This window comes from Hemiscyllium ocellatum, chromosome 3, assembly GCF_020745735.1.
Source record: "Hemiscyllium ocellatum isolate sHemOce1 chromosome 3, sHemOce1.pat.X.cur, whole genome shotgun sequence".
NCBI classification, from domain to species: Eukaryota; Metazoa; Chordata; class Chondrichthyes; order Orectolobiformes; family Hemiscylliidae; genus Hemiscyllium; species Hemiscyllium ocellatum.
The window spans coordinates 58,641,964-58,666,331 of record NC_083403.1 but is presented as its reverse complement, the minus strand read 5'-3'; the positions used below and the strand labels follow the sequence as shown (position 1 = coordinate 58,666,331).

General features: G+C 41.0%; 1 protein-coding gene across 2 annotated transcripts in view; it reads right to left on the bottom strand.

Moving 5' to 3' along the window:
• The window catches only part of gpr63 (G protein-coupled receptor 63), a 142,857-nt gene extending 119,836 nt beyond the window's left edge, over positions 1–23,021 (bottom strand). For both annotated transcript variants that reach the window (XR_009640948.1, XM_060820905.1), the window contains exon 1: positions 22,833–23,021. The gene's annotated coding sequence lies outside the window, so the exon portion shown is untranslated. The remainder of the gene's footprint in view (positions 1–22,832) is intronic.
• Positions 23,022–24,368: the final 1,347 nt, after the last annotated feature.

Here is a 24,368-nt window from a genome sequence, read left to right as displayed (position 1 = left end):
TAACAATAGCAATCAGGTAGGAATTACTCACATAATTCTTGGTGGTAAGCATTAATGGGTATTTTGCGATCACACTAAACCTAATCCTTTTCCCATCCATATATCAAGAGTTGCAGATAATAAACAGGAGCAGGGATCCTAATGAATTTAATTCTTATAAACCAGTTAGTGGAAACTATTTTTTTAAATTCCTAATTTTAAATGATTTTCAATGTGATTTATTCTACACTTGATAATTTTGTTTCTGGAACTTTAAAATGCTAAAGGTCATGAATGCATATGTACATTGGATAATGATGCTTAATACAAAGTTAATTGCTTCAGTACTTTTTATGCTACATGCTAAAACTAAATCTCAAGAAGAAAAGTAGATTCACATTCAAAACGTTATTCATAATTCAAGAACATACATCCAAAAATACTCTTGATTTTTCAAGCAACTCCTCGATTTTGCTGTTTAGTATTTTACATGACTAGACTATCTTAATTTATTTTTTTAAATCATTCAGTGGATTATGGACTTCATTGGCTGGCCAACATTTATTGCCCATTTCTAATTGCTCTCTGAAAGGGGGTGGTGAGTTGCTGCAAAGACTGGGTGCATGAACACCCACTGTCCTGTTGGGGAGCAAGTACCAGTATTCTGACCCAGTGGCAGTGAAGGAGTCACAATATAATTCAAAATGGTGGAAGAACGTTATTAACATACAGTTGCAGTGCCATGCAAATATACACTTGGAAGTCCAGACAATGAAAGAATATAAAATAACATAATATAGCTTTCATGAGTTTCCATAGTGTACACATTATGGTTGTATTCACTTCAGCCTCTATCAAAATGTGAGATTTACACAAGATAAATAAGTTACAATGAAACTGCTGTATCAGAAATTCCTGTTTCACAAGTGTTACAAAACCACTTCATATATAACTTGTTCAGAGGACTTTACTTGTGGGAAAATATCTGGATAACCAAATATCCACTTTGAACACTGAAGGTATTTTAAATAGACTTCCTAGAAAGCACATGATTGGTGACAACTGCATTGTTTGCTCAAAATCCTTCTGAATTGAAAATAACAACTCGGAGAGGTTCTTGCTTTGTCAAACAGAGTTGAAGCAAATCTGCTCAGAACAAACTGTGTTGGAGAAAAGCTTGCAATAAAGAAATTGCCCAGTTGATAGTTCCCAACTCTGAAAAGAAAACCCACTTCAGCAGTTCAGAGATAAAACTATTTGCTCTTTTGAAAGCGTAATTTGAAAGAACATCTCACTATTGTATTTCCTGAGCAAGTTCTGTCAGCAAGAATTCAAACATTTGTGAATGGTTACAACTTGACCACTTGCACTGGAATATCAAATAAACAGACTCTGAAACATCTTATGCTTTATCCTTTTACCTTCACGAATAACCCATTAGTATTCTGAGGAAAACACTTTGGCCAATCTCTGCAGTAAGTTTTTTTTCCCATTTCCCTGAAGAATGCGTGTACACATATACGTTTAGATGTGTAAATTTGCATTTTAAAAAATCAGGCCATCTATTCAAAAGAGATTAGGCAACTTAATTGCTTTCACATGGTCTCAAGTCTTTGAAACTCTTTTCCTGAACAGGTAGTGACAGCAAAATCCTTGAATATTTTTAATGCAAAGGAAGATAAATTCCTGTTAATCAAGAGGTTGATGGGTTATCAGGTAAAGGCAGGAATGTGGATTTGAGGTGAGAATCAGATCAGCTTCAGAGCTATATTGGTCTGCTCCTGATTCATGTGTTTCGATGTGGGCTTTTGGATAGTTAGGGGAATAAGCATTTATACTTCTCAATTTACTTTGTCATATTGCAATAGTAAGATATCTGAAGAATTTAATCTTCAGTCCTTGGGATAATGATGCTGGGTTTAATACACAGGGCTAGAGGATGGAGTCAGCACAGTACTTGAAACCTACTGCACCTACCCACTAGCTCTTGTTTTGTTCCACAGCCTCTTTCAACATCTTTCATTCCAAGTGCAACACAGACCTCCAATGGGGCATATTGCTATCTGCAATCACCAAGTTGGTTCCCATGCTGAGCCTGAAACTGAGTTAATGATGGAAACATGGTCATCGTTATCAGGGTCTTACTGAATGGAGAAGTGTATTCAGCCCTTATTGTAGGGTGTGCCACCACTAACACTTTGGAGACCGGTCGTTCACTCCTTACACTGAAGAGTAAAGCAGCCAGCTGCTGATAGGATGTTGGTCCCTCTGACTGCCTTGCTCAGGACGTGTAGGCTGATACAGGAGGAGCTGGGCCAGCAGCAAGCACAAGACTATTGGCGTGCGCCATTATGGAGGACAATAAGCCCTCAACTCAGGCATGGGCTGCTGTCACAGGGCCCCTCATGATGTATAGCATATGTAAGAGACCCATACATTTTGGCCTCAACACCATTTCCAGGAGTGAGCAACGTGCAGTGTTAACATAGTGTCCCAGACACATGGATCCTAACAGAAAATGGTGGTGATTGAGCAGGATCTGAGGGCTGCAGGAGTGGGAGACCATCCTCTTCCAGTAGCTGTGAAGTCGACAGCTGCTTTGAACTCCTGCCTTCCAAAGAGGGGTGGGCGACCTTTGAAAACTTTCTCAATCATGCACCACAGATGCATCATGGCAGTGACTGATACCATCTGTACAAAGTAACACCAGTTTATTTTGTTACCCAATGACAAGGTCAGTGCTGCAGCCCAGATAGTAGCAGTCAGAAACACAGCTAACAACCCCCAGGTGCAGGGGGCTCTGATATAGTTCAGACAGAGTGGATGATATCATTTCTGTACAATGAGAGAAGACCACCAGAGATGTGCTGGATGTTGAGGAACTCAAGCCTGAAACCTGTTTTCCCAGAACAACAATGGAGCTATTAAGGAGGAGAATGTATAATGTTGAAAGATTAAATGGGAATATCTCTCTGGACATTAATGTAATATCGAAGAGTTAGACTTCAAAACTGAACATTCTGGAAGTGGGTGGGGGTGGCATTCTGTCTCTCAGATTGCATACAGGAATGTGGATGACTATCCATTGTAATTCATTCTTCATTTAGACTATCATTTGCTACTACTCCTCCTATTATCAAATTAAACTATCATTCAATCTCTTCCATTCAGAAATGCTTTCTAGCCATCTCCTGCAGCTAGGTATGTTGTACCTGCATTGTCTTGGGGAATCACTGAGTCAGGAAATCATTTGCATAATGATTCCCCAGGATTAGGGCATTTACATTTACATTATCTGTGAGGATGACCTCATCCTAATATTGTACCTGGGGTAACATGTGACTGTGAGGGAGTGACTCGAGATTGTCTTGAGTGGCATGTGACTATGGGGGAGTAGCACGGTGGCACAGTGGTTAGCACTGCTGCCTCACAGCGCCAGAGACCCAGGTTCAATTCCCACCTCAGGCGACTGACTGTGTGGGATTTGCACGTTCTCCCCGTGTCTGCGTGGGTTTCCTCTGGGTGCTCTGGTTTCCTCCCACAGTCGTAAAATGTGCAGGTTAGGTGAATTAACCATGCTAAATTGCCCGTAGTGTTAGGTGAAGTGATAAAGGTAGGGGAATGGGTCTGGGTGGGTTGCGCATCGGTAGGTCAGTGTTAACGTGTTGGGCCGAAGGGCCTGTTTCCACAGTGTAAGTAATCTAACTAATCTAATCTGTAAGCATGGCCAACTGACCTGTCTTCTGGAGATATGTTTTCTTTGTTCAGCGTCTCACTTTGACTCGACTTCACAAGAGGGTCAAAGGGGGTCACCTAGCTTGTACAAGATTTAATAAACTTTAACTCTTTGCATATATTGGTATGTGTGAATTGCATCTCATGTATGAAACCTCAGGAAAAGAACCTAACACATGGTGGCAGCGGTGGGATTCCAACATACAAGGAGCTTCCAGGTGGACTGAATAAGCTGAGTGTTGGTTGCATGAGACGGATAGGCCGACAAGGTAACTTCACCTTGATCACTCTCTCTAAGCTTAACACTCAGTCAACCCCTTGTCCCCTGGGACTTGGTGGTGACAGGATCTTTGAGGTAACTCGCACACTAACGGGTTGCTTTGCACAAAACAGGGCTAAATCATGGTTAGAGTCCCCAGGGTTAAGCGAGGCTTAGAGTCCCCAGACGTATAGGGTAAGGAGTTAGGGTCACCGTGAGAAGTAAAGTGAAAAAGGGGTTAAAATCCTCTAGGGAAAAAGGAGTTTAAAGTCCTCCACAGACTCAAGGTTTGAGGCTCCAGAAAAAAAGTTAGAATTTGGTATTTCTTGGATTTGTTGACTTTGGCCCCAACAACTTCCCCTTAGATGTACTTTTAGGGCAGCATGGCGTCATCGGGAAAAGGAGGAGAAAGTGAAGACAGTCCGCTCGGATCCTGACAGTAAAGTGCACTGACTGCTGGGGAAGCTTTGTCCGGGTTTTTGTGCTGTGGACTCCACCCTGTGAGTCCTTCCTCCAGGGGAGGGGAGCAGCATGGACTGCGGTGCCATGGGCTCCGCTGTGAGCCTTTTCTCTTTGTGGGTGTAATCTTGTCAGGAGGGTACAGCTGGATTTTCTTTCCTTCATGGCCTCGTCCGGTGGTCGGGTGGCATTCCTTGGTCTAGTTTCCACCGAGGTGAGGATGTTTTAGTGATCTTTTTATGTGCACGTACCAAACGCTATGGAGTTTGCGGAATCTTGGACCAATGCTTATGTTTTATTTTGTGCCATGACAGCTGATTGGGAGTCTGTAAACGTGATTTATTTTTGTCAGGCGTGGATCTTTTAGGGCTACCTCCTCCATCTTTTGGCTCCTCAGTTTCCATTTCATGGGTCATCACTGGGTGAACTGGGGGGGGGGGGGTCTTGAATATGTGTGTTTTTCCTCCTTATTAAAATGAGAAGAATTCTGACCAGAGCCTCTTCAAAAGAAAAATGAGAAATGCTGAAATTAAGGTTGTACTAATACTTGGATCGAGTGGGGAAGTTTCAATGTAAATTGTACAATGGTGAAACGGATTGATTTTTTAAATATTTTGGCTTGTTCAAATACTGGTTCAGAAAATCATTTTAAGTAAATGTTTTGCCTTGTGTGAATCAGGATCTCAATTCAATGTGTTTTAGAACATAGAACAGTACAGTACAGAACAGGCCTTTCAGCCCACGATGTTGTGCTGAACACTGACCCTCATGTATGCACCCTCAAATTTCTGTGACCATATGTATGTCCAGCAGTCTCTTAAATGTCCGCAATGACCTTGCTTCCACAACTGCTGCTGGCAACGCATCCCATGCTCTCACAACTCTCTGTGTAAAGAACCCGCCTCTGACATCCCCTCTATACTTTCCTCCAACCAGCTTAAAACTGTGACCCCTCGTGTTAGTCATTTCTGCCCTGGGAAATAGAGTCGATAGCCAGAGACTATCTATGCCTCTCATTATCTTGTATCTTGTATTATCTTTTGTGGGCTGTGTAATGGGGGAGATTTTGTTTTTATATTGAAATTGTACAACATTATGACCTTTGAAAAATTATCAAAATTGTAACCTTAAAACAAATTGATTGAGTGCCTTGAGCCCCTGATTTGTTCCAAATTCTACAATGCCTGTTTAAAAATAAGCAATTGGTCAGTGGTCATACTTTAGCCAGATGAGAGTATTGTATTAAGTTATATTTGCTGCTGTGTTTTTAATGCAGAGTTTCCACAAAAAAGAGAGTGCATTTTAATGTTTTGTTAAGATTTTAGAGAATATTAGAACTTGAAGCTAAGCTATGTCATTTCTGTTAAATAACATTAAGACTTAATTGTCCCCCTTCATTTTGCAAATTCAAATAATGTTGATCTCTACCAAAGTTGCCAATGTAATTCTGACTGTTTTATTTGGGAAGTTTTGTTTGGAGAACATATTTTAATATATTCTGCATTTGTTTCCTGTGAATATTTGAGATTTAAATCTGAACTGAAACTGCTTCTTCAATGGCTAGAGCATAGGAAACATTTTGTTGGTTTCTTGTTGTTCCAGAGTTTTGAAATATATTTCCTGACAGCTTTCACATTAGCCAAGTATCAATTTGTTAAAAAAAATAATTTTTGGATAACCTGAATAAGGTCCCCCAAGAGTTTGATTTTAGGACCACTGATTGTTGTTTATAATTGACTGAATTGTTTAGGCAGTACAATTTAGAGGTTTATGGATTGTATAAAACTTGATAATTTCATAAATAGTGAACAGAGTAACAGACTTCAAGATGACTGAGAATGTTGAAGTTAAATGTGTGACTGTCTTCATACAGATACTCACCTTGGCAAGGAAGGAATGAGGGAGGAAATGCAAAGATACTTTCAGCAGCTAACATCACCTCTATTCACAAGTAAAGCATGCCCGTCGGACCACCGCCCACCCTCCACAACCTGATCAAACGGATTCAATCAGCTCCTCAGTCATGAGCACAAAAAGTTAAAAAGTTAACAAGTGTAGAGGAGGTCTGTACACTTTTTGCCAGTGTACTTCCTACGGACATTAAACCACGTGAGCTTTACCTTGTCTTTCGATCATTTAAGGGATATACTGGTTCACTGATCAAGCTAATGTCCCCACAGCCCGTTGGCTTTGTTACATTTAACAGCAGAGTGGGAGCAGATGCAGCAACGAATGTTGCGTTCACCTAGCCTGCTGCTGCAGCTACAGCTGCAGCATGCTCAGATACACTGGTATCCTCCATCTGAAGCATTTCTGCAAGGGCAGAAGTTTTGTCAAGTTTTGTTAATTATTTAACTGCCCTTACCCAAGAATTCAGATTTCTCCATGGAGTGATGCAGGAGGACAGACTGAATTTTGTTTTCAGGTTGGATTTTATTGAACTGGCTCATTTCCACTCGACTTGGAGGGGGTGGAGTGGTCATTAAGAACTGTGGATTTAAGAACTGTACTGGTGATTTTTTTCCACATGGGAGGATTCTTCAAATACTATTTACAGTAACAAACTAGTGGGAAATTCTATTTACTATATGGACTAGTAACTTCTGTTGTTATAAACATTGCATGTTGTGTATCAATAACTTGCTTAAATACGGTCTGTCAGAGTCTTATGAAAGCTGGTAGTGTCATCTAGGTGGCGATCATGTAATGATAAAGGGGAGAAGGTAATGTTAAAAGATTAAATGGGAATATCTCTTTGGACATTAATGTAATATTGAAGAGTTAGACTTCAAAGCTGAATATTCTGGAAGTGGGGAGGGGGGTGACATTCTGTCTCACTGATAGTCATCCACATTCCTGTGCGCTATCCATTGTAATTCATACTTCATTTAGACAATCATTTGCTACTACTCCCCAGCTATTATCAAATTAAACTAACATTCAATCTATTCCATTCAGAAATGCTTACAGCTAGGTATGTCGCACCTGCATTGTCTTGGGGAATCACCGAGTCAGGAAATCATTTGCACAACAATTCCCCAGTATTAAGGCATTTATATTATCTCGGAGGATGATTTCATCCTACCATTGTACCTGGGGTAACATGTGACTGTGAGGGAGTGAGTGGGTTGTCTTGAGTGGTGTGTGACTGTGGGGGAGTGGCCAGAGTATCTGTGAGTATGACCAACTGACCTGTATAAAGGGAATGTGTTTTCTTTGTTCAGGGCCTCACTTTGACTCGCATTCGCACGTCTGCAAAGAGGGCCAAAAGAGGATCACCTAGCTTGTACAAGGTGGAATAAACTTTAATTGTTTGCAGAGGTTTGTGTGCGCAAATTCCATCTTGTGAGAGAAATCTCGGGAGAAGAACCGAACAGATGTTCTCCTTATCCATAACAAAGCTCAGCTGCATTGGGTAGGATAGAACCTGATTGAACCAAGTTGGATAGGACCTGATTGACACCTGGCTTCAGTAAATGGGAGCAGAGTGTAGCAGAGCATCAAGGAATATAATCATTGATGATAATGCCAGCATTTGGTTTGTACAGAGAGGGTGAGCTGCAGCTTCTATTAATTTTCTTTGTGTTCTTCTTTCCTAGTTATAAGTAAAAACTTAGGTTTGGAATTATCCTGTAGCAGGCGTTCCCTGACTGGACAATGACATGGTGTGGGATTCCAGTGGGCATTGGGGACAGAGTAGAGACAGTGTTTCACTGGATGTAGATAAAGATAGCTAAAGCATATGGTCTGTTGGCTAAACAAGGGTCAGGAATAAGAGAATGGAGTTGTATGTTCATCAGAGTGTCAGCCATGCTGATGATGTACTGTGATCAGCATAGCTTTGTGCTTGGTGCTGTTAAGTTGCCAGCGAGACGAAACACTGAATTGCTGACGTCTGCCTGTTGTACAGTAACCATTTTAATAAAGTGCACGCTCCAGGGATGTCAGTCATTCAGCCGATTTCCTGCGAATTGGGAGTTTTTCAGGGAATGGTGTTGGCATGAAGAAGCCAAACATGTCCCCCAAACATGGGGACACCACAGGGGTGGAGAGGTATTTCGTGAGCTGGGTTTGGCAAATTATGGCAAGAATCATCAGTTCTCACAACAAGAATCCCTCTAAGAGAAGCTTCATGCAATTTGCACTTCATGTAAAATCTTCAGCTACAGCCAAGACTAATGTGAACAATTCTGAAAAGTTTTCTTCCATTGATATTTGTATTTGTGTTACCACATCACAAAACTTTTCACTGTAGTGGTTCTGTTCGCCGAGCTGGAAGTTTTTGTTGCAAACGTTTCGTCCCCTGGCTAGGAGACATCATCAGTGCTCTGGAGCCTCCTGCAAAGTGTTTCTTTGATGTTTCTTCCAGTATTTATAGTGGTCTGTCCTTGCCGCTTCCGGGTGTCCGTTTCAGCTGTCCGCTGTAGTGGTTGGTATATTGGGTCCAGGTCGATGTGTTTGTTGATGGAGTTTGTGGATGAATGCCATGCCTCTAGGAATTCCCTGGCTGTTCTCTGTCTGGCTTGCCCTATGATAGTAGTGTTTTCCCAGTCGAATTCATGTTGCTTGTTGTCGGAGTGTGTGGCTACTAGGGATAGCTGGTCGTGTCATTTCGTGGCTAGTTGGTGTTCATGTATGCGGATTGTTAGCTGTCTTCCTGTTTGTCCTATATAGTGTTTTGTGCAGTCCTTGCATGGTATTTTATAAACTACATTAGTTTTGCTCATGTTGGGTATTGGCTCCTTTGTTCTAGTAAGTTGTTGTCTGAGCGTGGCTGTTGGTTTGTGTGCCGTTATGAGTCCTAAGGGTCGCAGTAGTCTGGCTGTCAGTTCTGAAACACTCCTGATGTATGGTAGTGCTACAACACACTGCAGTACACCAGAACTGCGAAAAGCGGAAGAGGAACACCTATACAAGGTATTCGCCAAAAACGGATACCCGCGCAACTTTATCAACAGATGCCTAAGAGATAGACCACGGAACGAGGACATGCCACAACCAAAAGGACTAGCCACACTACCATACATCAGGAGCGTTTCAGAACTGACAGCCAGACTACTGTGACCCTTAGGACTCATAATGGCACACAAACCAACAGCCACGCTCAGACAACAACTTACTAGAACAAAGGAGCCAATACCCAACATGAGCAAAACTAATGTAGTTTATAAAATACCATGCAAGGACTGCACAAAACACTATACAGGACAAACAGGAAGACAGCTAACAATCCGCATACATGAACACCAACTAGCCACGAAACGACATGACCAGCTATCCCTAGTAGCCACACACTCAGACAACAAGCAACATGAATTCGACTGGGAAAACACTACTATCATAGGGCAAGCCAGACAGAGAACAGCCAGGGAATTCCTAGAGGCATGGCATTCATCCACAAACTCCATCAACAAACACATCGACCTGGACCCAATATACCAACCACTACAGCGGACAGCTGAAACGGGCACCCGGAAGCGGCAAGGACAGACCACTATAAATACTGGGAGAAACATCAAAGAAGCGCTTCGCAGGAGGCTCCAGAGCACTGATGATGTCTCCTAGCCAGGGGACAAAACGTTTGCAACAAAAACTTCCAGCTCGGCGAACAGAACCACTACAACAAGCACCCGAGCTACAAATCTTCACACAAACCTTGAAAACTTTTCACTTTTGTGAGTTACTGGAGATGCACTGACTGTGTTAGAGACAAACATCAACTGCTTAGCAGTGACTTCATCAGTATGTGGAAAGCACAATGATGGTTTTTAAGTGTAAAGATGTGTGTCTCAGGAATGTAACAACTTTTGCCATCTAATGAATTTTTTGTACCATTTAAATACTGAGAGATCTAGGAAATTAATATTTTCCTTGTGTATCGAGGACTTATATTTAACAGGGCAGTTGTGACTATTGAATATATTGATGAACTCTTCTAATTATCCTTCTGAGAGATTTCAAATTCTCCATTTTTAAACAAGTACAATAGGTGCTGTTATTAAATTATGCCATAACTTAACAAAGGAGTTAATGAGAACTGAAAGGCACTCTCTGGAAATCAAAGAAGTAGAGAAAATTCGAGAGGAGCCACTGAAAAATGAACTGTCCTGAGGAACAGCCGTATTTTTCCAAAACAGGATGCTGTGGGATTTGGATGGAATGTTGCTAGTGACAGTAACCCCAGAGTCTGCTGTCCTTGCTACCACTTTTAAATGGAAGATGTTGTGTGTTTGAAAGGTCCTGAAAGAGTTGCTGTGGTGAGTTAGTGAAATGCATCTTCCAGAGAGTACACATTGCAGCCAGTGTACACGGATGGTAGTAAATGTTAAAAATGATGAGTGAAGTGTCAATCAGGTGTGCTCTTATCTGAATAGTTTTGAGCTTCTTCAGTCTTTTTTGGACCATATTCATCCTGACAAATGAAGAATACTTCAACACATTCTGCACTGGTGTCTTTCATGGATGGAAGGTTTTGGGGAGTAGGGAGGGAATTACTTGCCATATCTAACCTTGGACCTGTTCACGGTAGCTACAATACTCATGAGCTGGCCCAGTTGAGTTTCTAACAAAATTAACCAATAGCCCAGTGGCTTTAGTAGAACACAACACAAATACTCAATTATATTTACATAGTACTATTTGAAAAAGAATCTTTGCTTACAGAAGCACAAAGTGATATGAAACCAAGCCACATAAGGAGAAATTAAAGCCATAGATAGGATTTGAGTGGCTCAAACGAAGAAAGAGAAGAGAGGCAACAGAGGAGTAAAGTTTGTTCCTGTCTACTCTATCTATCCCCCTCAGTTTTGTACATCTGACTAATAAAGGCAAGTACACTGTATGCCCATTGTGAATTCTCCATCAAAAGGTGATGAATCTTCTTGAATCACCAAAGTCCATATGAAGAAGGTACATCTACGGTACTGCTCAGAAGGATGTTCCAAGGTTTTAACCCAGCAACTGTGGAGGAATGGTTCTTAATATCCAAGTGAGAATGATGTTTGGTTTGGAGGGGAACTTAGTGGTGCTTCCTTGTATCTGATGGATATAACGCATATTCATCCTGTGTACCGGTGCTGGAGGGGATGTTTCACAGAATGGATGCAATGAATGTTCCCTTTGAGCTGCACAATGAGACACTAATCAAATGTGTTGCCTTATCATGGGTGGTGGCCAGCCTCTCAAATGTTGATGAAGCTGCATCGATCCAGGCAGGTTCCCTGACTTGTGCCCTGTAAATACTGGATACACTCTGGGGAGTCAATAGGGAAGTTATTTGCTGCAAAATTCTCAGCCTCTGATTTTCTCTTATAGCCACAGCATTTATATAACTGTTCAGCTAACTCCAAGCAGTTGTGTGCCACAAATGTAAATTGCCATTTATCTACCAGGAGAAAGGGAGGAATGCAGATGCAGGAGATCAGAGTCAAAACTTGTCCGACCTGCCTAGCTCCTTTTCCACCTATCCACTCCACCCTCTCCTCCCTGACCTATCACCTTCATCTCCTCCCCCACTCACCCATTGTACTCTATGCTACTCTCTCCCCATCCCCACCCTCCCCTAGCTTATCTCTCCACGCTTTCAGGCTCACTGCCTTTATTCCTGATGAAGGGCTTTTGCCCGAAACGTCGATTTCGCTGCTCGTTGGATGCTGCCTGATCTGCTGTGCTCTTCCAGCACCACTGATCCAGAACACAGAATTATCTTGGCAGCCTTCTCTCCTGTGAAATGGTGTGCACTGTGGCAGCCAACACTTAGACTTGGACACTTCCCCTTTCTTCTTGGCGCTGTCTTTTTTTTGTATTTCTGTATTTTATTAAATTCTAGGTCTTGTATCTAGATCGGTTTTTAAAACAATTTCGGTACAGGGAGTCCCTGGGTTACAAATGCCTGACTTACAAACCGACTTCTGTAAAGGCTATTATTTAAAACAATTGAGTTACACACAATGGTTCGTACCTAACGAGCAGGCAGACTACTTTGCGTAACGCTTAAGGCACCGTATATTTTCAGCGGCTCGTTAGCCCAAGAGAGAACAATGCCATGCCTCATATTCAGGCCTTCAAAGCATAAATCTGATGCAAGTGATGGTGATGCATCAAGGAAAAGGAAAAATATCATGATTGAAACAAATTGGAAATAATAAAACGATTAGAGAGGTGAAATGCAAACAAACATCGGAAAAGCATTAGGCCACAGTTCGTCAACCATTGGGACAATTATAAAAGGGGAGAGTAATGGAGCATGTAAGAGGCTCTGTCCCGATGAAAGTGACAATTATCACGAAGCATTTCAGTGGTTTAATTATCAAATGGAAAAGATATTGGTAATTTGGTTAGAGGGTCAAAATTAGCGTAATATTCCTATTAGAGTTGAGATCGGAGTGCTAGAAAAGCACAGCAGGTCAGATAGCATCCGAGGAGCAGGAGAATCAGCATTTCAGGGTAAGCCCTTTTTCTGATGAAGGTCTTATGCCCGAAATGTCGTTTCTCCTGCTTCTCGGATGCTGCCTGACCTGCTGTGCTCTTCCAGCACCACACGCACGGCTCTGATCTCCAACATCTGCAGTCCTCACTCTCTCCCAGTAATACTCCCATTAGCCTTGGTTTAGTGCGGGTATAGCCTTGAAGCCTTTGCAATAATTTAAAAGCTGCACATGCAGCAAGTGAAGGTGCTTGTGAAGAAGAATTGGTTGCGAGTAGGGGTTTGTTCAACCATTTCAAAGGGAGGGCAAATTTACAATATTAAAGTGCAAGGTGAAGCAGGGAGTTCCAATGTAAGTGCTGTGAGAGAGTTTCCTGAAATGTTGAAAAACCATTATTGAGAAGGTAGGTTATGTGCCTGAGCAAATAATTAATGTAGACAAGACTGGCTTTTTTGGGAAGAAAATGCCTGAAAAGACATACACTTCAAAAGAGGAAAGAACTGTTCCAGGACATAAAGCATCCAAAGATAGGCTAACGTTATTGCTAGGTGGTAACACATCCAGGGATTGCAAGCTTAAACCTATGCTTGTGTATCCCGAATCAGAGGGCAGTTAGCTGTATCGTTAAGGCAGCTCTTCCTATTACCTGGAAATCCCAAACACAAAGGCTTGGGTAACAAAAGCTTTCTTCGATGATTGGTTCCTGAATATTTTTGTTCCTGCTGCTGAATGCTATTGCTTGGCCAAGAAGATTCCTCTCAAAATTCTCCTTGTACTTGACAACACCCTCCCAACATCCAAGCACTTTAGATGACCTTCACAGCAACGTAAAGGTCGTCTTTTTACCACCCAACGCCACATCGCTATTTCAGACAATGGGTCAGGGAATCATAGCCTCCTTTAAGGGTTACATTTACGCCAGATCTTCTCAAGTATTCAGGGCTACCCAGGATGATGCAATGACTTTAAAGGAGTTCTGGAAGAATTACAACATCTACAATGGCATCAAAAACATTGCAGACTCTTGGGAGGAAGTGAAGAAAACCAACATGAAAGGAGTCTGGAAAAAAATTATGCCCCCAATTCGCAGATGGTTTTAAAGAGATTACAGCTGAGGCCAGGCAAGCTGTGGTTGTCGTTGGTAATAATCAACTGCAGTTAGACATCAATGAAGATGATGTCTTCTTACCAATGCCAAAGAACTGACCGATGAGGACCTTATGGAGCTGCAGCAGCAGATGACAGTACTTGAGAAAAAAAACCCAGTACCCAAGAAGTTTTTGATGAAGGAGTTAGCTGAAACGTTTCCTCTCATTGAAACATGGGTGACAAAGTTCGAGGAGCAAGATCCTAATGCAGAGAGGGTCACCAAAGTTTACTGGATTGTTACCGATGACCTGCTTCAGCTACAAGGCCATTTATAATGAGAAAAAGAAAAGCTCTGTTCCAGCCACCTTGATGTTTACTTTAAAAAATTGACATCAGAAGTAAACCCCAGTCTCCAGCAGCAGAATCAGACCCCGAATCTCCAGTAACAGTATCAATCCTTGATTCTCCAGCACCAGGCCCATCATCCAATTAATAAAGTCATCTTAATTATTAACTAAGGCCCCTTCCGATATGCAAGACATCAACTGGAATCAGAATAAGTGTTAACCTTTAATCATTATCTTTTCTTTCTCTCTAAAAAGTTTATGAAATGTTTCTTTCATGTTTTCTATACCTATACTAAAACAAACATTTGACTAATTGACGCTAGTTGTAAACCATATGTAACTGTTCCAACTTACTTACAAATTCTACTTACAAACACACTTAAAAATGGAATTCGTTTGCAAGTTGCATTTAAGATGGCTGCGGTGAGTGACGACTTTGTACACTTTTCACTGTACACCTGCACTTCTGTATTTGAGTACACATGGCAATAAAACATAATTCCAAACCAAACATCACCTTGTGTGCCTCTGGAGCTCCAATCGTTATGGCAGCTTCCACTGTACTGGCAGATGATTTTGAATTGATAAGGTGCAGAATTCACTAGCTCTCGTTTTCTCTGGTTTATAGTTCCATCCTAATTCTTGTGCACACAAACAAGAAAATCTATATCCCAGTCAGTGCTGTGGCTGCTACGTGTGAGGAGAATGCTGTTCAGAGAATCTTATCTTATTGTGATTAAATCTAGCTGGTGCTAATGCTCAGATCCTGAATATCTCTAAAACCTTATTGCACCACTTGGTATGAAAGGTGTCAAATCTACAAAGTAGCAGCAAACTTCAAACAGTCTCTGTCCATTCTATTATCCTTCCCAAGCCACAATGTCCAAGCCAGAACAGCCCAATCCTGTGTACACACCCACTAATGGATTGAAATCCTCCAGTAGATAAAGATATACTGGGCTTGGGAATACTACTGATAACAGTATTGAGCTCCTTGTAAAACTAGTCTTTCAGCCCAGTTTTGGAACATAAATACTCATGAGATTAACTACACTGATTGAAATGAGAGGGCGATGGAAGAAACATGCTTTTAGATTAGATTAGATTCCCTACAGTGTGGAAAACAGGCCCTTCGGCCCAACAAGTCCACACCAACCCTCCGAAGAGCAACCCACCCAGACTCATTCCCCTACATTTACCCCTGATTAATGCACCTTACACTACGGGCAATTTAGCACGGCCAATTCACCTAACCTGCACATCTTTGGACTGTGGGAGGAAGCCAGAGCACCTGGAGGAAACCCACACAGACATGGGGAAATTGTGCAAACTCTACACAGACAGTTGCCAGAGGCGGGAACTGAACCCAGGTCCCTGGCGCTGTGAGACAGCAGTGAGCCACCGTGCCACAATTGTGAGAGGCTCAATTATCGAGTGTGGTGAGTTCATTACAGTGAAGCCTACAAAGCAGTCAAGGGCCTCTGCTCCACTCTTCCCCTGCCAGGTAAACACAATGGCTTTGTTTCAGTCATCCACTCAGTTTCCCCAAAAAAGGTCAGGCTTGTCTATATTTTTGTAAGGACAGGCGGGGGGAGGGTGGGGGGTGGGGGGGGGAGAGGAGGTGAAGGAGGGGATCTGATTTTCTCTCTGTCTCATTCCTCCACTTGCCACCAGAAAGTGTGAATTTAAAATAGAGGGTCATACTAACATCCTTTCTGTATATCAATCTCCATGTAACTCAATGTCAGAAACAAGTTAATCAGATTTTATAATCAAAAAATAAGCTTACTACAAACAAAATTTAATCAAGCAAATGATACAAAAGATTAACAAAAAAGTTTTAAACTGTGCAAATATATACACTCTTGTGGGAAAAAATAACAAAAACATTGTTCAGATTGTCTAAATGTTGGTCTGTAGCAGAAGTCATTTTGGACACAACCTGTTGGCACTAGGGTGTCGTCTTGGCTCGGCTACAGGTTTTTCTGGAGACAGTGAGGGTGCATTCCAAATTCTCTGGAACAATGAAAGTTTATCCCTGTCAGAAAACTGTGTCTCAACTAATACTTGCAACGATGAGAACTTTCTGTTCAGCTCTGCTTCAGGTTTTCAACTCAGCAATATTGACGACAAGGCTTTCAGGACAAAGAAAGAAGGGGTTTCCAGAGCAAAAGCTATTGTTCTAGGCAGGTTTTCTGTCAGTACTATAATCAAATAGCTTTAGGTCAGCCAAAAACTTAGGTCATGTGACCAAAGTATTGCGAACTCAGTAATTGCATTCAAACAGCTTATGTTATTTACAAATAAAACGTTTCCCCTTGCTGCAAGCTACCGTCCTTTGTGCTGCAAAGGGCTGTTGGCAAAAAGAGAAAGATATGCATCCACTCAATGATATTGTAAGTTAAACCAACCACGCATCTCATAAAACAATGCTCAGCCTGTCAACTTCATCATTTGTACCTATCTTACACACATTATTGATCATCTGAAAGTCATCTGTTATGACCATGCACACGGTGCCAATGTTTCAGCTGGCTAATTGAAGAGTTGGTGTCTTTTATTCATTTTGTTTGTGTTCTTTACCTGCCTGATAGAGTGGATACTATCCAATGAAGCAGAACACCAAGCGCCCAATGAAGTAGACAGATTCTGTTTGGTCAGCAGCTTACTGATTGGCCAACTTGAAGCAGGCAATGATTGACCAGTGGGATATAATGGTCCCTCCCACCAGAGGTAGCCTGTAACGTTCATGCTGTACCCCAATTTTATCAATCATGGCTGCTACCTCCAGTGCTGTATTAATATTCTGCAGCAAAATTGGAATGTCCTCTCTAGTCACACACCTGGACAAATGTTATGGAGACCCTAGGCTGCCTGAAAATTAGGATCTTTGTTTCAACCTCCTGCATTGGAACCCCCAGGAATTCAGAAAACTACCTTCAGCACTTACTCGGGTTGTAGGTGTTGCCAAAAAGTTAACAATTTTAGATATCAGTCCACCTTTGACCATATCTCCTGAGGTATTCAGAAGGCAGTGGGACTATTCACCCATAACTGGGAGTTTAGTTATTAAACATCAGCCTTATGCATAGATCAGTCTTGCACATTGTACACCAAGGGTCCAAATCTCCTGATATCCAAAAACCTTAAATTTAGGGCCATGAGGAGCCCAGCTCCAAGGAGGAATTTCAGAGAACTTATCAGTTGAGACACAGTTTTCTGACAGGGATAAACTTTCAGTTTGGCCCTCTTCTTTGCATTGTTCCAGCAGTGTAGGCTGAAAAACAAGCAGAAACTACCACACAAGATTGGGACGCTTGGTAATTCTCTTCACCCACACACAAGATGCATCATACCTTGGTAAAGCTGCAATTATAGAATACATTCCTAAAAATGAAGGAAGAGTGTCTGACATGAATAAAAACCTCGAAGCAAGTATAGGCTAGTTAGCCCACCATTCAATGGTATCATGGCTGATTTCAACGTGGCTTTAACTTCACTTTCCTGTCTGCCCCTCATTACTCTCAATTCCCTTGCAGATAATAAACATCGATCTCAATCCCCCATACATTCAATAACCTAGCTTTCACGGTTCACTACTTTAGAAAGCTGGACAGTCAAAGAGCTCCTCATCCCATTCTAAAATGGAAGTATGCTTAAGTAGGTTAAGTTGTGTAAAGGTAGGATTACTTAAATTACCAAGAAAAAGTAGGGAGTCCATTTTTGCACAAGAAGAATTTGGGGGATTGAAACTCACTTTTGCTACTTGCAGAGTAGTCAGGTCGGAGACTGCTCACATCAAGCCCAATTTCAAATGTTGTGCAAAAAGGAGACAATTGTGTGCAGATCCGAAGAGCTGAATAGTGTGCTATGATTCTACCGAATAGGTTTTGTGTCAGAGCACGTTTGATTTCAGAGGTGAACAGGTGGTAGGTAATGGATTTTTGTACTGAAAGTGGGAGAAACTTTGATGCGATTGGCCATTACTAATGTATGAATCTCTGTTTGCTTCCTCTGGGTTCTCTCACAAAAGTAAACAATCTCTCAGCATCTACCCTGTCAAGACCACCAAGAATTCTGTGTGTTTCTACAAGATCATTTCTCATTCTTCAAAACTTCAATTTATACATAAGTCCAACCTGCTCAACCTTTCTTCCCAGGCCTGTCTCATATCCCAGGAATCAACCTAATGAATCTTCTCAAAACTGCCTCCAGTGCAAGTCACTCCCTCCTTAAATAAGAGGATCAAAATCGTATGCAGTATTCCAGATCAAATTTTACAATGGCCTGTACAGCTGTAGCAAGACTTCCTTACTTTTATACACCATCCTTCTCGCAAAAAAGGACAGCATTCCTGCCTCATGATCTGCTAAGCCTGCTTGCCATCTTTTTGTGATTCATGTTTGCCAGATGCCTTTATTCTGCAGCATTCTGGGAACTTTCTCGATTTAAATAATATTCCACCATTTTTTGCCATTCCTGCAAAAATGGATAACCTCATTTTCCAGCACAGTAGTTCACCTGGCAATTTTTCCAACATAGTATCTTTGTTGACTTATGTCTTTCTCACTACTTACTTTCCTAGCTCACTTCATATCATCAACAAATCCAGCTCTGTTTTGGGATATGAGCTTATTTATGAGAGCTCGAGACTTTGGTCCAATGACATTATTACTTTGTCTCCCCCACCTCTGCCATCAATTCATCCTTCTTGTTATGAATGCTGCATGCATTTTTCAAAAAGCCCTATTTCTGCCCTTTTACAAAGTTCCCCCACTCAGACACCATTTACTTGCACATAATACATTTATAGACTATGTACTTTACTAACACCCTCTGATTATCATTAACTGCACAATTGCATAGCCTTTTCCCACTAAATTTCTAACTTTCACATGACATTTCTTCTCCACTAATTAGTTTAAATCCCTCTCTACATCATTTCACTTGCAACTCGCCAAGATTCCATTCCGACATTGCTCAAGTTAAGACCAACCCAAACGAAATCCGCCCCTTCTTTCCCTAGTACTACTGCATGAATTGAACCCCATTATTTTCCTCTCAGCAATCTGTGAGCCATCATTTGATGTTATTCACTCCAAGACAATTTTCCTCGTGGCCTTTAATACCTTTCTGTTTTGATTTTAATTTAACGTCTAAGTGTTCATACACCTTTATCAGAACTTCATGCCTAGTTCAATTTGTGCTGGTAAAATCATGTACCAGCACAACAGGATTCTTCTCTTCCAACTCCAAGGTGCTCTCCAGATCTGAGGAAATTTCCTTAACCCCAGCATTTGCAGCAGACAAAATGGCCACCAGGATTCATGCTCTCAGCGGCAAACCCTCCTAATAATACCGTCAAGTCCTACTACTGCATCATTTTAACACCATTCCATTTGAATAGCCTCCTCAATACAGTGCATAATCAGTGTGTTCACTCTCACTGCGGTCTCAGCTCTCGTTCACACAAGTTGCAAGAATCTAGGTCATTTGCAAAATAACTTAATACAATGTATTTGGTGTTTCATATAGTGCCATATTTTCCACTTTAATCTAAATGCTTCTGAACATTTATTTTTTTCTTTCCAATCCTGATTATTTCTCCACCTTACCAGATTTTTCTAACACTTTGCATTCACCAGGTTCTATTTGCTTTGCAGAAGTTAATTAACTTCATAGACCATTTCATTTTGATAGCAGACTAAAGGTCTACAAATAACTTAAACATGAGGTTTGAACATAAAAGTTAAAATACATCAAACACAAGAGGTAAATATACTAAACATAAACTGTCACAAAGTTATTTTCCCCCAAGAGAATGAAATAGTTGCCTGAGGCTGCATAATTCAAAAGTGTAGAGAAATATTTTTGAGCTATTCAACCTGCTTCTTTGCATGAAATGATTTGCAGTGTGCAAAAACCTTAAATTTTAGTTGAATAATCTTTGGAATCTGTTAAATACATACCAAAATTGAATAAATACTTAACATTAGCACTTTGTGATGAATAGAAGAGATCAGCAATTGTAATTTGTACTAAAATTCATTCACATCAACTGTAATTTGTTTCTGCAGTCACAAATTTCCCTACCTCCAGTTCATATCTCAGTTAAATGACTTGTAATATGGATTGCCATATGCAGTGCTATGATTCCCCCCAAAGGAAAGGTACCACTGTTAGCTAAGTAACAGCTAATTAGCTTTGCTAGCCATTATGTACTGATAGTGGATTGTAAATCTCCAAGTGATTTAAACATGAACATACAAGGTGAAAAACAAACACAAAAGGTGAAGGGCACAAATTGTCTGCAAACTGTCCAGGTGGAATTATTTTCCCAGAATGAAAGACATTACAGTGTACATGATTCATGAATGCTGGAAAACAGACTTAAATTGAAGACTTTTATAGGGACTGGGAGAGTCACCACAAGCAACTCCTCAACAGGAGAGTAACTGCCTGACACTTACTCACATGATGAGCAGATAGTGAACTGCAAGAGATCTCCAGTCCCTGCTGAATTGTATCTCGATCTGATTCAGGAGAGGACAAAATAATAGAGCCAAATTTATGCCTTAAGACAAATATCAGGGAGGATCGTGACATTGTTGTAATGTCACTAGATTGGTAATCCAGATGCCCAGTCTATTGCCCAAGGCCTACATCTAGATTCAAATCCCATTGAATTTAAATTCAAATAATTAAATATTTGAAATAAAAGGCTCAGCTCAGTAAAAATGATCAGGAAACTATCATTGACAGTTGTAAAAACCATTTAGTGGTTCAATATCCTTTATGAAGGATGTCTGCCATCTTCATCTCACACCACACCCACAAAAATATGGTTAACTCTTACCTACTCTCAAGGAAAATTAAAATGACAACAAATACTGATCTTACTAGTTGTACCCATATTCACAAAAACATTTATGCAATCCATGTCCTCCCCTCTGTGAACTGATCTTACATAAAATTATCAATATTTAGCTTAAAACCTGGCTCACTACCAGTGATACATTTTTCTTAAATCAAGACAACCTTTCCAGTTATATACTTTGTAAAAACATGATTTTTACATCCAGGTTTCACCCCAAACTGTGATTTAATCATTTGGGCTCCTTGGGCAGAAAAATCTCAACCCTTTTTTTGACATCCTTATCAACAGCTGTATCTGTCCCCCATCAACATCTCCCTTTTTTTTCTCAAACATATTTGTACAGGATCAAAGTAAGCTTGTCCCAAGTTTTCTGCCCAGCAGCTTTTCAGCTCCCACCTTTCAAATTCCACAACTGCTTCACTCCTGACATTAATCACACAACTAACTGCCACAGAATCAGATAGCTGATAAATGAGCCATGACCTCATCTCAGGTTAAGATTTTGCATATGGCAACAATATCAAATTATTTCACACCCTACATCAGAGGGTCTCTATAGTTGAGCCCCCCTCCCATAACACTCCAACTCTCCCAAATACAAGCAAATTTGATATTTATTTGATGTTCAGCTAAACTTCAAATTCCACATCATATAATTATCATTGCATACTTATACAACAGTCTTGTCTTTCCTTCTTCATCACATTCTAACTCTTGACATTTTTATCCATTTCCTAGTCATTTTCAGACTCCATTTTTCCAATACCTTCCTGATTTTCACTTCATAACTTCCAACAGGATCAGATCATTATTATCCTTTTGCAATCTTAAGCAAAATGACACTATTCTCACTATTCTTTCTGATTTAAATCAGCCTGATTTAAAACTACAAACCTCAAATCATCCCAACGTTGATTCTTTTAAACCAAAAGTTGTCAGGTCAAAACATTTCTTAGGGACATCAATTGATGAAAATGTTCAAAACATTAAAGTGTTGGGTTAAGAAAGAGTCTTTTTATTTTATTTAACTTGTATTGAAACATCTAAGACTTTAAAAATATGCGATTTTCTATAAATGTATCCTTTAAATTCAGAGTTTTAGAAATGTATTGGATTCAGCTGCTGTAACACGTTTTCACTAAAATAAAGCATTTCAGAATTTATTATTTGTAAGTACTGACAATGATTTAACCATTTCAAATGAATTAACAATCTGTAGAAATTAATTTGCTTATTTTACACAAGCTGAAGTGTTAGAATGCTACAATTAGTCGGGATCGATTTCTTTACTGAAAGATGAAATATTAACCTATTTATGATTGCTTTCGTACTCTAAAGTTAAAAAGTCACACTTAAAAAAAGCAGGCTTTCATTTTATTCATTTTGGTGGGGAGAGTTGCAGAAAATTCAAATCCAACTTCTAATCGCATGCTAACGTCCTCCAACAAAACGAAATGAAAGGGAAACTTACAAACATCCGATTTCTTTGGTATATTTCAACACAGACGTTAACGAGTCCGAGCGGCTGACAGATACAGCACAGACTAGTGCCTTGTACCGTGAATGCAACACGAGCATCCACTCACAATGTTCACCGCCGCTGTTATTGCTGAGAAAGACTGCCCCCACTAACCGAAAAGAGTAAATAACTTTCAACTCACCTCTCGCATGGGTTTCGCTTAGCTTTGATTTTAATGTAGCTACTCTCAATGTACTTCCAGTCAAACTAAAGAGCAGGGAGCATCTCAGATAAGGAAATCGCATGATTCAGATCCACCTTCCATGCACCCGCACACAGAACTGAGACCCCGTTCTCCAGTCGCTCCCCTGTGCCGCTGATACATTGTATCCCCGGCTTTGCTACACTGTGACCACCGAGAATGCGCGCCCCGTCACGTGTCCAAGCAGCCCCGGCCACATCCCCGCCGCTGCCACAGGCGGCGCTGTCTCGCAGCGGGTCACGTGGTCAGCCCTCCCGGACTGATTGACAGCTGGGTTCCGAACCCTCCCTGGGACTCACCCATTCTGCAAACCTAGGATCCAACGTCTTCACTTTCATGTATGGATGCGCGCTGTGCTCCCGATAGCCGTCCTACAGAGAGAGAAGGGGAAAACCGGCCCCGGTACGTTACCTGGGAAATCAACGCAGCTTGTGTGCAAAGCCATCGAAACTGCAAAACGTCCAAATCAAACAACACAGATCGCACCGTGCTCCCTTCACAACCCGCCTGCTATGTCAGATGTAATAATGGAGACCAAAAAAGATTATTTGATCTCCCGTGCCAATTATTCTTTCTACCTTGATTTTTCCTTTTATTTTTTAAGTATGTATAATGCTCCCTTCTGAAGGTTACTCCTGAAATGTGCAGGAGACAAGTTCAGTCGAGCCATTTAAGAAGGCATGAGACAATTATGGAAATCAAACTAATGTGCAGTGTTGCAGAGAAGGGGCGGAAAGATGGCACTAAGTTCTACTCATTAGGAGAGCAAGTGCAGACAAGATGGATCACATGGCCTCCTGCACTATAACTATTCTTTAATCCATTCTATGATTAATCCCAACACAAATTCCAAGTACAAATGTTTTCACAAACTTTACAAAACTTGTGCAGCTTTTAATGAGTTAAAAAATAATACCAGTGGTTCTTAGTTAATCAACTTTGAAAGGCAGATTGTGACATTGGTTGACTCAGTTCAGGTTTCTTGATGGAGGGATATGCCTGAAACGTCAACTATCCTCGGATGTTGCCTGACCTGCTGTGCTTTTCCAGTGCCATACTTTTTGACTCTGATCTCCAGTCTTCACTTGCTCTAGGTTTCTTGTTCTTTTGTTAATTGAAGTTCTCCTCTCTGCGGTTCTTGGTTTGCTTACCAAACTGGTAGGTTATCATGCAGATGTTTCATCACCATGCCAGGAAACATAAGTCCGAACCACCAACCGCATCCACAACCCGAGCTACAAATCTTCCTCTTTCTTCAGTCTTTCTACCGGTGGACCAAGCCACTGAGAATCACCACTTGCTAACCCTTACTTGCCACAAGCACTTGGACATGATCAGGTATCGTGAACTCTAATTGACTTGCCAACAAGTGTTTCACCAATCTTAGAACTGGTCGCGTAGTCTATGACTAATTCTTGTACTTTTTCTTTGAAAGTAATGGTTATCGAAGTGACAGGCTTCTGACTGTCTCTTTCA